Source organism: Micropterus dolomieu, linkage group LG11 (genome assembly GCF_021292245.1).
Source record: "Micropterus dolomieu isolate WLL.071019.BEF.003 ecotype Adirondacks linkage group LG11, ASM2129224v1, whole genome shotgun sequence".
Taxonomy (NCBI): Eukaryota; Metazoa; Chordata; class Actinopteri; order Centrarchiformes; family Centrarchidae; genus Micropterus; species Micropterus dolomieu.
Genome location: NC_060160.1, coordinates 23,347,351 through 23,359,500, shown reverse-complemented (window position 1 = coordinate 23,359,500; position 12,150 = coordinate 23,347,351). Strand labels below are relative to the sequence as shown.

At 44.5% G+C, this 12,150-nt stretch overlaps 1 long non-coding RNA gene across 2 annotated transcripts; it reads left to right on the top strand.

Moving 5' to 3' along the window:
- The first annotated feature begins 7,921 nt into the window (after positions 1 to 7,921).
- On the top strand, positions 7,922 to 11,813 carry LOC123979140. Of its 2 annotated transcripts, none has more exons than XR_006827166.1 (5): positions 7,922 to 8,211; positions 9,100 to 9,166; positions 9,274 to 9,714; positions 10,600 to 10,693; positions 11,491 to 11,813. It is a non-coding gene; the product is annotated as an uncharacterized LOC123979140 (long non-coding RNA). The 2 variants fall into 2 exon arrangements; XR_006827165.1 differs by having other exon boundaries at positions 9,092 to 9,166.
- The last annotated feature ends 337 nt before the right edge of the window (positions 11,814 to 12,150 follow it).

The window sequence follows — 12,150 nt, the reverse complement described above, 5'->3', positions numbered from 1 at the left end:
TAAGGTATTTTAGAAGTCCCTCCTTAAAAGTTACTAGATGAATGAATCTTTTCAAGTGAAGTGAAATGTAGCAGAACTCACTTAAATAAAGTTTAATTAGATTTTCCCCTACAGGTCCATGCGGTGCTGATGTAGAATGGCTGGTCACCAAACCAGTGTAGTGAATACGTTACCGGTCTCTGGTGTACTCTAACAAAAACAGTTAGAAACTCAACTATGTCGAGACCAAGGAAACAAAACTGAAGTTGTGAACACAGCCTTGACAACAGCCTTGTCTGGTTTTGGTAGCAAGGCCCAAATGCAGAAAAATATGTATGGTAGAGAACATAAGGAGAAACAAAACTTTAATGAGAACTTGATAGCAAAATCATTATAGCCTTAAATGGGTTTATGTAGAGACAAGCACGCAGTTTGGAAATTCAGCCATGAGAGAAACTGGCAGTGATGTAGACACGTGACATTCATTTATTTTGTACAATTTGTTTTCTCCACTTGTATTCTAATTGCCCATTGGATAGCTTTACATGTTGGTGTAATATGAAATGATCTAAACTATTGTATAGGGATGTTTATAAAAATATTATTGTATAGACTATTTTAGGGTCTGCTTCTGCACATATTTTTATTTGAGCAGTTTTGTGTTAATAAATCCTAAGTCACATGTCCTGTAGTGTTATGCTAGTATATGATACATAATTGGGAATTTAATGCACAGTAATGTTATAAATTCTTTCAGTCAGCATGTTCGAGAATTTGTAACGGCATGTCTTTTCATAAATGAGTACAAAAAATGCCTCTTTCTGTAAAAAAAAAAACAACAATATTCCCAGAAGACATGCAATATGAAAAGTCAGTGTTAATATTGTTATGCTCTGTTCATTTTGTGCTTTGTGGAAATGAAACCATGTAAATGTACTACATCACAGCAGTAAAAGAAACTGTTGATGGTGTTTTGCAATTGCTTTGCTCCTTTCCTTTCTGACTTTCCTGTCAGCAAAATGTTACATATCTGTCTTAGGGTTGGGCGATGTCTACAGAATTTCCATTGGACAATGTCTACATTGAAACATCAGGATGGACGATGGCATCAGGGGCGCACGTGCATGCGGGGGGGATAGTGGTTGTCTTATGTGCATGTGTTCACTCGCACAGACTTTACTCGGTTAAAAACTTGTTAGCCTATTATTTTACAAGTCACGGTGGATATTTTACAAGCACGGAGCAGGTAAAGCAGCAGTGAACACACAGGGTGCAGATGTTGGTTTCGGTTGTTTGATCATTAACAAGCCCGCAAGCGGCTCACCTGCTGCTGATAACGGATTGCGGGTGGAAAATACAGAAAAAAGACGAGTTCTGTGTCTTTTAGGCGACTTTATAAAAACGCACTGCTGACAGAGAAAGTGGAGTACACGGGCGAGGGGGGAGACAGAGAGAGGTGGGTCAAGCCGGTGTGTTTACCTGAGGTGTAGCCTAGGCCTCGTGTGTTTGTGTGTCTGAGTGTGGGAGAAGAGAATTCCGAGGAAGATTCAAAGCATTTTTAAAATTTACAATAATAATGTTTGTGGTGATTAAAACCTGCTTTCACATGGCGGTATTATGTCAAAAATTTTGATTTTTCTTTTTGCCAGGGGGCGGGGTTTTACAATCACGATGCCTGCTCAACCATCGACCATCTGTCAGCCATCACCAATGGACGATGGCATCATCTACTGGCCCAACCCAAGTCTGTCTGTCTTTTTGTATGAGGCTCTTCCTTTTCTACAAACCAGCTCTCTCTGTCTTCCCATACCTTACTCCTTCAGGTTTCTCTCTCTCTCTGGTTGTCTGCAGGATGAAAGGGTTTCTGACTTCTTCCATATGGCTTCATTAACCATTGAGCCAGGGCCTCTGGGTCTTCAACTGCCCAACACACACACACACACACACAAACACACACACACACACAGATGGAATGTGTAAAATCGCAACTCAAATTGCTCTCTTATGTAAGATGTGAAAGTTTTTAAAATAGTTTCACAGTTTCTTTCAATAACTCCTTAATACTGTAGAATCATTTATGATATAGAGTATTGGAGCTTCATTAATAGTTATTTGCTGCCTAATTAGGATTCTTTGGATTAAGCCTAAAGAAAGCTGTTGTGGCACCACTTAGTAGATGCCTGTATTTAAAGGGATGTATTAATTGACAAATCACAAAGTTGGCGAGGCAGTACACCATCGAGGCAGTACACCATCCATCCCTGTTGGGGGATTCTGCAGCCAAACTTCAATGGATCCTGCCAAATTTCCTACGTTTGGGAGAGCTTTTCTGTACATACGATGAGCAACCATGATCAGAGCCTGTGATCCAGTGTGGTCTAGATGCTTTGCTGTATGACTGACACATTAAGGTATAAAGTGTTGTTTACCTTGCATCTGTCACCTGCAGCTCTTCCACTATAACAGTTCATTGTCTGCCAAGTTTTTAATAAATGGGTAGTTGATTAGGAGGTGTCAGCAGTGACTGTGCACAATATACAACCCCCCCGGCTGTGTAGATATGCTTAAATTATTGAAGTCCCCATCCACTCTAAAGTGTTTTTCTTAGTATTACCTCACTTGGATGTTTGAGTTTCACTGGGCAGAATGTTTTGTTTTGTTTTTCTGATCCATCTGCTGAAGAGGTACTGGTTCCCTGTGCTCACCTTGTTAAATCTGAATTTAAGATGCATACGTACGAGTAGGATTTTGTGACAATACAATAAACAGAGCCGATGGTGGTCCAATATACGACTAACACAAATTCGATATGGAGACTTGAAGCCTTGGTGCACAGACACTGACGATGGCCTTTTCAGTAAAACAAGTCTTGTGTCCAGCGGTGCATCAGCTCATCTCAAACTGGTTGTTTTAATGGAGATCTAGTGGCGTGTATATATACACTCAAGTGTGCATTTCCCTCTTTGGTGTCTGACACCACAGACATTTGTGAGTAAAATTTTACCCACAAAAGTCTGTAGCAAGCATTAGGCTATAAGGTATACGGTGAAATATAAAAAAACATTATTCCACAGAATGAATGTAGTCTTATTTTCTTTGGTATTCATGTCATATAGCCCACATATGCAGTGATGATTGCTGGGTAATATGTGTATGGCTGCCCAATCTTTCTATTTCTCCAGTTTCTATTTGATCATGTGACAAGACGACAAGACTCCAGAAACCGAGTGAAATGCAGAATCTGACAAGTAGACTAGCAGAGCACACGTGCGAGCTAGCAGTCATGCCATTCAAACACAAAAGTAGTTTCATGAAGAGACAGGAGTGAAAAGAACAGGAGGAAAGGGTCGCGGAGTTCGTCTCGGGTTACGTATTTAACCCTTGTTCCCTGAGAAGGGGAACGAGACTCTGGGGCTCTGGAGCTGAGCAGCGTCTCGACTGTTCCCGCCGTGAGGCCTGCCTCCAGGAACTGGGCCCCCTCAGGGTCCAGACCCACAGTCTGGGTGAAAGGGTGAAAGACCTGGCCCTCTGCCTGAGACAGCAGGTCCCTCCTCAGGGGGACCTGCCATGGCAGGCCCTCGAGGAGCGATATTATGTCCGAGAACCACGCTCGGGCCAGCCAAAACGGGGCTACCAGCAGTAGACTGACACCGTCCTGACGGACCCGCTCCAGAACTCCTGGGAGCAGAGCGACTGGGGGAAAGGCATACAGGCGCAGCCTCGGCCACGTCTGCACCATGGTATCCAGCTCTAGCGGGGCTGGGGGCGAGAGGGAGTACCACAGGGGACAGTGCGTAGTCTCTCGAGACGCAAACAAGTCCATGTCTATGGGGCCGAACCCTTCGCATAATAACTCCACCACCTGGGGGTGGAGTCTCCATTCCCTGTGCCTCAGCCCCTGTCTCGACTGCAGGTCTGCTCCCTGATTCTGGGTCCCAGGGTCGTATGTCGCTCTGAGGGACAGCAGTCTCTGCCAGGACCACAGGAGGATCTGATGTGCCAGTTTGCATAACGGGCGCGAGCGCAGACCCCCCTGGTGATTCAAATAGGCCTCCACCGCCGTGTTGTCGTTTCTGACAAGGATGTGGCGACCGCGGAGAGCGGGCAGAAAACTCCTCAAAGCTCTGAAAACCGCCAACATTTCCAGGCAATTTATGTGCCAAGAGAAATGATGCTCCTGCCAGGAGCCTCTTGCAAAGCGGCCGTCCATGACCGCGCCCCACCCGTGTGAGGCGTCTGTCGAAATAATTGTCCGGCGACATGACGCTCCCAACACGGGACAGGAACCAAGGCTTCCTCCATACTGACAGGGAAGGAAGGCACCTGCTCGTACGGAATGGATTTCCCCTCGGGGAGAATTCCTTGGATTTTAACCACCACTGCGGGGCTCTCATGTGCAGCAGGCCAGACGGAATTACGCTGGACGCTGCCGCCATGAGACCCAACACCCTCTGAAGTGTTTCACAGTGATGGTGCGGCCTAGCTTCACTCTGGTAACCGAGGACAAAATGGACCCGACGCGTGCAGGTGACAGGTGGGCCCGCATCGTCGTCGAGTCCCACACCACCCCTAGGAACATAGTCCGTTGGGCGGGCGTCAGCACTCTCTTCTTCGCGTTGAGCCGTAGCCCCAAACGCTGAAGGTGGGCGAGGACGATATCTCGATGCCAAACCGCTAACTCCCGAGACTGAGCCAAGATGAGCCAGTCGTCGATGTAGTTTAATACATCATAATAATGCGGGTGCCCTGGAGCCTCAACGGGGCCAGAGCTGCATCCATGCATTTGGTGAACGGAAGAACCCGATACTGGTACGCCACGGCCCCGAAGGCGAACCTCAGGAACTTCCTGTGAGAGGGACGGATGGAGATGTGGAAATATGCGTCTCGTAGATCTATCGTGACAAACCAATCCTCGGATTGGATGTGACTGATGATGGCGGGGATGGTGAGCATCCTGAACCGCAGATCCAAAATCGGACGCAACCCATCCGTCCTTCTTGGGAACTATGAAGTACCGGCTGTAGAACCTGGACTGCGTGACTGGCAGGGAAATAAGCTCTCTGGCCCCGTTTTCCAGCAGAGAGCGAACTTCTTGTCCCAACACCTGGCTCTGCCCTGCGTGCACCGCAGTCCAGACCACCCCGTTGGACTTCTGCGGGGGGTGGACCCGGAACTGCAGCCTGTAGCTATCCACTACGGTGCGCAGGACCCATGGGGAAATGTTTGCAAGGCTCCGCCATGCTACTACAAAATCCGCCAAGGGAACCAGCCCCTTGGGTCCCGGTTTTGTTGAGGAGGACTACGGGAAGCGACGCTTCACTTCTGGCTCTGGCGGTAGGAGCTAGACGAGGGCTGAGCTCGTCTCTCTTCAGCCGTCGCCGTCCTGGACCCAGACCGGCGGGGGAGATATTGCTCAAACGCCTCTCCCTGCGTTTCAGCGTTCTGAAACCTGCTGATGACAGCATCCACCGCCTCACCAAACAGGCCAGTAGGAGAGAGGGGCACATCCAGGAGAAAAGCCTTCTCCTTTCCCTGGATGCCCGAGAGGTTGAGCCACAGATGGCGCTCCGTAGCCACCAATGCTGCCATGGAGCAGCCAATGCTTAGTAACACGGAGCGTTTAAGTCCGTAGCTCTACGGAGCTCAGTTCGGTCCTCCTCAGAAGGACCTCCCCCTAGGTCATAGTCTTGAGAAGATCAGCTTGGTACGCCTGCAAGATGGCCATAGTGTGCAGGCTTGCACCACCTCGACCCGCTGCCATGTAGGCCTTGCCCACCAAAGCGGATGTTTCGTCAAACACAGCTTGGTGGGAAGCGCCGACATCTGAAGGAACTAAGCGAGGGTGGGAGAAAGATAGCTCGCATGCGCTTCCTGCCCCCAAGGCATCGTTCCGTTCTCTTTAGCTGTGCTGCTTAGTTTCTGTCACACTGCTGTAGTCCAGCAGAGGGGACACAGTCAGCCGTGCAGAGCAGATTTTTTTATTTTTTTTTGGTCTGTTCTATGATTTACACAACTCATTGTGCAAATCAGGAAAGAAAGCGGGGGTGGCGCTCGGGCTGCAGAAAAGCTCATAGAGGTAACTGCCGGCCCGCGGCTCCTGCCCCGCCTCTCATAGCTGGGCGCGGTCTGATGATGTCGGCCCGGCTCCCGGAAGGCATCCTCCATGATGCTAAGCACGTCTAGCTCCTCAGAATCAGACTGTGCAAGCCTCTCCAAACTCATACCTCGGGCGGGAGAAGCAGAGGACTCCCAAATGGGGAAGAGAGGAGGCGGAGTCAGCAGACGAGGAACGGGAAAAAGCCTCGGTAGTCCCGATGCCCTCGGAGATGTAGCGCTGGGCGCCCCATGACCAAAGCCGCCGCGCCGCCTCAGCCACCGCCAGGCGCGAGCCACGGGGAGAGCACATCCGGCCTTCTTCGGAAAAGAGAGCCGCACGGGACCTCAGCACCCTCAGAGGCAGGGCCTCGCAATGGCCGCAAGCAGCCCCCTCGAGAGCTGCCTGGGCATGCGGCATCCCCAGACAGGAAACACACAGGGCATGAGTGTCCCCAGCCGTGATGTAGCGGGGGCATGGAAAAACACACCGCCTGAATCGTTCAACAGCCATCTGTCTGTCTGCCATAGGACTTCCTTCCAGATAAGAGCTTCTTCGGCTTTTGCTGTAGCTTTGGTCTTCAAACATGCCAGAGTGCCTGCTGAATAGAAAAAGGCTAATGTGTCCGGTGTGCCGGCGTGCTTATATACGCCTCCAGTTACGCCGTCACACGCTACCGTTCTAGCAACACCAATAGGATTGGAGTAGTTTCATTCATGTTTCAGCCGTGCCACACCCAAAGGCGTACCCATAGTGTCGTCACCGACGCAGTTCGAGTTCCCTCGAAGGGGAACCCAAATAAGATTGTTTTGGATTTTTTACTGTGCAATACAGGCTCGTCGGATGCCTTTCAAATAGGTGAGTAACTTTACAAGTGCTTTTTGCAGTGGATTTGGTGTGACTGCTGTTTCAAAAGGGTTTATCATTTCGGGGACAGGTCGCTGCTGAGCACCTGTTTGTGTTGATGTGCTTGTGGGTATTAAACTGTGTACGCCTTAGCTGGCCTGTTTTCAGGACATGGTGTTTACAAGCAGGCCACTTTTCTTTCTTATTCACCATGTCTGGCCTCTCTGTCGAAGAGGAATGTGGTTGCCGTTATTCCGAAGGTTATTGTGCTGAAATTTCCCATAAAAGTCTGCGTCATTTCAGCACCACAGTGACACCTCCACAGACACCTCCTGCACTCAGCTGTTTTTAGTGACGTTTCAGGTTTTTAACAATGACAGCCCTGGTCATGCTCCTTATAACTTTCTCTTTGACATCTGTACTTTGCAAATACAAAAGTCTAGGTGACACAGTCCGACTAACAGAGAACTGTTGAATTTAATATGTTAATATGGAAAGGAATCAATTTAGGGAGCTTTAAATTAAGTAGGTTAGGTATTTACTGCATCTAATCTTATCAGTTGTTAAACCGCGCACAACAAGGAAAGCACACATTTGCCAATATAGGGTTCACTTCTAGACACAAACGCAGTGTGTGTGTGTGTGTGTGTGTGTGTGTGTGTGCAGCCTGCACTAGGACCCGTTGTTGCTACCTTACCTTACTGGTTTGAATTATACACTAAAAACTAATTCAGGGGACCTTTGGTCATTACTTAAATATATATATTGTTGTGAAATAAAAAATCAAGTTCTGAGATACTGTTAGACTTTTTACCTTTAATTGTTATTTTATTGAGCTTGGATGACACACAAATTATGCCTATTGATTCAATAACCAACAAAGTCTTCTTTTAATTATGTGTGTATCATCGTTTATGATGGATTTCTAAATGAAGTGTTGAGACGCACGCTGACGTGTGACGTCATTAACGGCCAAACGGGACTGTTTTCAGAAAATTGAAGATGGCTACCCGATGCGAGGGAGACGATTTTGCAAGTAACGGAGCAAAACTAACGTATTTAACGAAAGTCGAGAGAACCAGTATTTATTCGCAGCGCTGTGATAGAAACGTTTTAGTGTTCTTTAACTTCTGTTTTACAACCGTGTGTGCTCTGGGAGGACCGCTTCAGGATGTAGACGCAGTTTGGCGCGTTACTTTTATGCTAACGTTAACGGACATTAGCTCCAAAGTAACGTAACGTTGTGACTGAAGCCTTCGTCTGACAGTCGGCAGAGAATGCACTTTGGCCCGGTGAGTAAAAAAGTTTATCACATTTCGCCTTTGTTGTCAGACGCAGTTACGTTCACAGAAAGGCTAACGCTAGAAGTAAGCTGGCTCACATTGAGGTAATGTTAACTTTGCACTTTTGTGAACTGCTGTCACTGTCAGTTAACTCACGTTAGTTAACGTTATATTGTGGAGACAGTCAACTTCTGCGTTTGTTTATAAGCTGTTCCTGAAATAGTGTTGATTCATGGCTAAAAGATTAATTTTATTAGCAGTAAACCTGATGATTCTCCACAGCCCTTCTATTGCAGAGACTAGTTGCCTCTTCTGAAGTGGCTGTAACGTTAATATGTATTTGTAAAGTAGTAACCTTATTTTTCCACTGTGGTAATGAAACCTTTTAACAGGTGAAGAATGCTCAGTTTTCATAGAAAGTATTTTATCATTTGTTCATTTTGGAAGATGTTTGTGGTAACGTTACGTTGACATGAGTTGCATTATTACAAAAAAGAGTGACTTGTGTGTTATTTAGCATCGTCTCAGATATTAATGGGATGGACAAAGTAACAGAAACACCTGTCCATGTGAGAATGTTACAAATTACCAGCAGCACAACTGCAATTTCCAAAATGATCATACAGTCGAATCAACAACTCCTCGAAACAGTTTCATCCAAAACTGAACATTATCATTGTTATGGAGGATTTATGGCAGGAATGTTGTATTACTGCTTTACTTTTTAGCTAGATGTAACTATTGAACTGGTAACTTACTCTTACAGACTAAATACATTTCTCACAACATTAAACTATTCCAGTATCACATGTTTGAGAGAAGTGTTCACATGGCCATTATTTTGTAATCTAATAAAAAGTTGGTGTTCATATATTGTGTGGCCATTAAGGACTATAGAGAGTGCTGCTGAAGGGATTTCATCATGTCCATAATCACCTGACTTGCGAAAGCAGCTCTTGTATCGGTGAGTAAGGGAAATGCTAAAATATAGTATTCTAAAAAATCAGCAATTGATGATGTTCTTGTTGACTGGACTAATGGAAATTCTTTGTGTTTTATCTGCTCCTGCAGGATTAAGTATTGAGTGACACTACAGCTATCCCAAGTTATGTTTTCAATTTGCACATCTCTGCATAAGAGTTAGTATATTTTGTTTGAATTATTCAGGATTATGTAGACTTCATGCATTTTATACTGCCTAGATTTGAAAGACTTGAGTTAAGGTATTTAAAGGAACATACGGGCTTCATTTGAACTTACTAGGATGCTTCCTTATTTAACGAAAATTCCCTTAGTGGTAACAACATTAATCTACATACATTTATGTGTTTGTGTTTGAATGTCTGCAGGTGTTTTCTGAGTTCCATCGTCATCATGACTAATGTTGAACCTATGGAGCCAATTCAACTGTGAGCTTGACACCACAGCTGATTGTCCTGTCCAGGTGGAGGGCCTCACAGATGGGCAAGACAGCAGAGGCACTGCAGAGATCCTAGGATTTATGACCTCCAGGTGAGTGTAAGATTAATTTTGCCATAACCACAATGTAGATCACATAATGTGTGGTCATTACATATTAGGACATTTCTGCAATACAGTTATTCTGAATTTGTAATGATTATGACATCTACTTTCAATGGTCATTTCACATTTGCACAGTTATGTCATTTATTTTGCTTTGTTTTCCAGTACATGATCACTTTAAAAGTTATTACAAGCCTATTTTAAATGGCTATTCTTAGGCTGCACTGAACACATAATACAAAACAGAGAATCCTCACTTTATTTTTTGCTTACTAGAGACCAGTGCCATCGATGATTGATCCCTGTGGGGTCTACTGACAGGTGCAGAGGAACAGACAGAGAGAGATGTAGTGTAGGCCTACTCCACACGCAGATCCATCCAAAAGTTGTTAACATGGAATCTGGGCTAAAGAGGTTCAAAACGCAGGCAGTGTTTTTTTGACTATAAAACTTACTGCTGACAAACCACGTGTAAGTGTCGTGTCCCTGTATGATACAGCGAGAGAAAATCAGAAAGAGGTGGTGTGAACTGTTGTGTGTGTGTGTGTGTGTGTGTGCAGGGTTGAGGGTTGAAGTGTGGGTGCTTGTGCAAATATCAAAATCACCAAATCTAAAACCGAAAACCTACCCAGTGAATAACTAGAATACTGGGGTCCAGCCCTACTGGAATGGCTTCCAAATATCTTTTGTCATGTTGTAAGTCTTGTCTTTTAGGTAGTTGCAGCTGGATGGATTTATTATTGTTATTGCTGTTGTTGCTAATTATGGTATTATTATTCTTTTAGAATTACATTGGTATAACTGTTACACTATATGCCTTAATGTACTGAAAAAACATTTGTATAATCATAATTATTTTGATTATCAATCTAGAAACAACATGATGTACACATGAGACGCATTCTGGCCCTTCGTGCCCTCCCAGTGGACCTGCAAGGGGATGACTGATTTCTTCAAGACCCGCAATGTAAGTCCTCACTATTCTCACACACAATGTAAATATCAATGAAATGTACTATGGCAAACCAACTTTAATGCCTCTTATAGCATTTGACAGACTGACAGACTTCACTTCATAAAAAACTCGGTAGCCTATTACATTACAAATCGCCGTGGATATTTTAAGTAATTTTAAGTAAGACCAGGTAAAGCAGCAGTCAACACACAGGGTGCAGATGTTGGTTTTGGTTATTTTGAAAGGCTGTCATTAACAAGCTGGCACGCAGCTCAACTGCTGCAGTGAGAACGGATCGTGGGTGGAAAAATACGGAAAAAAGACGAGTTCTGTGTCATTTAGGCAACTTTATCAAACATACTGCTGATGGAGAAAGTGGAGTAGACGGGGGGGGGGAGACAAGCCAGTGTGTTTGCAGTGAGAGAGCAGAGGTGTAGGTGTGTGTGAATGTGGGGAGAGGAGAAGTCCAAAGTAGGTGCAAAGCAGGTATATTTAAAAATGATAATAATATTTGTGGGGATTAAAAACTGCTTTGACAGGGTAGTATAATGTGAAAAATTAAGACTAAGATTACAATCACGATGCCCGGCTCAACATTGTGATGTCTGTCAGTCATCAACTCGATCCAACCCTAATTCATAGATTTTTTTTTTCATCTAGTCTATCTCAATAAAATGCTAAAATTTGATTTGTACAATAAAAGAGTTATTGGTGCTTTCAGTTTGTGGGGGGGCACCGATGAAGCAGTGCATGACTTGCAACCTGTCTTTAAAAATTATCCTCATAATTGGATTGTTTGTATTTTTCAGTGCAAAGATGAACCAGATATTGCTGACACGCCTGTGGTCACTGACGACGTCCCTGCTGCGGTCCACTTCAACCCTGAGAGCGTTTCTGTTGTAGTCGAAGAGGAAATTGTGAGTGACTATCCAAAGAAACTAAATTACACATTCACCTTTTTTCAGAAAATAATAATATCTTGATGATAGCAAACTACTGAAGCTGTGCCTAAAGTACTTGTTGAAAGAAGTTTGAATGTACTTATGTACATGTTTGTTTCTGTGAAATATAGAAATGGCAGGAGATGTAAAAAGTTTTGTTAATGATTGTTCAATAAAGAAAACTTGACTTGTAATAATGGAGTTGTACTTGTATTTTTGAGAATTACTGAGCATTTGGGTTTACAGCAGGTTAAAAGATGGCCCAAGTGTGTCTTTGCAATTGCTAATTTGTTTTTGTATGTTTTTTCTTTTTAATTAGATGTTTTTCTTTCGTTCAAATGTTGTTTTTTGAAGTTTAACTGATTGCCTTAATTGTTTTGAGTACTGCTTACTTATTCGGGTTTACAGTGTACTGTAACCAAATACCAAAATCTGGAAGTCCTTACTCTGAAATTTGAGCAGTGTTGATAGTACAGTCTGTGTGACGAGGTAAAGTTAGCTACTAGCTGTAGCCTGTCTCGGATTGAG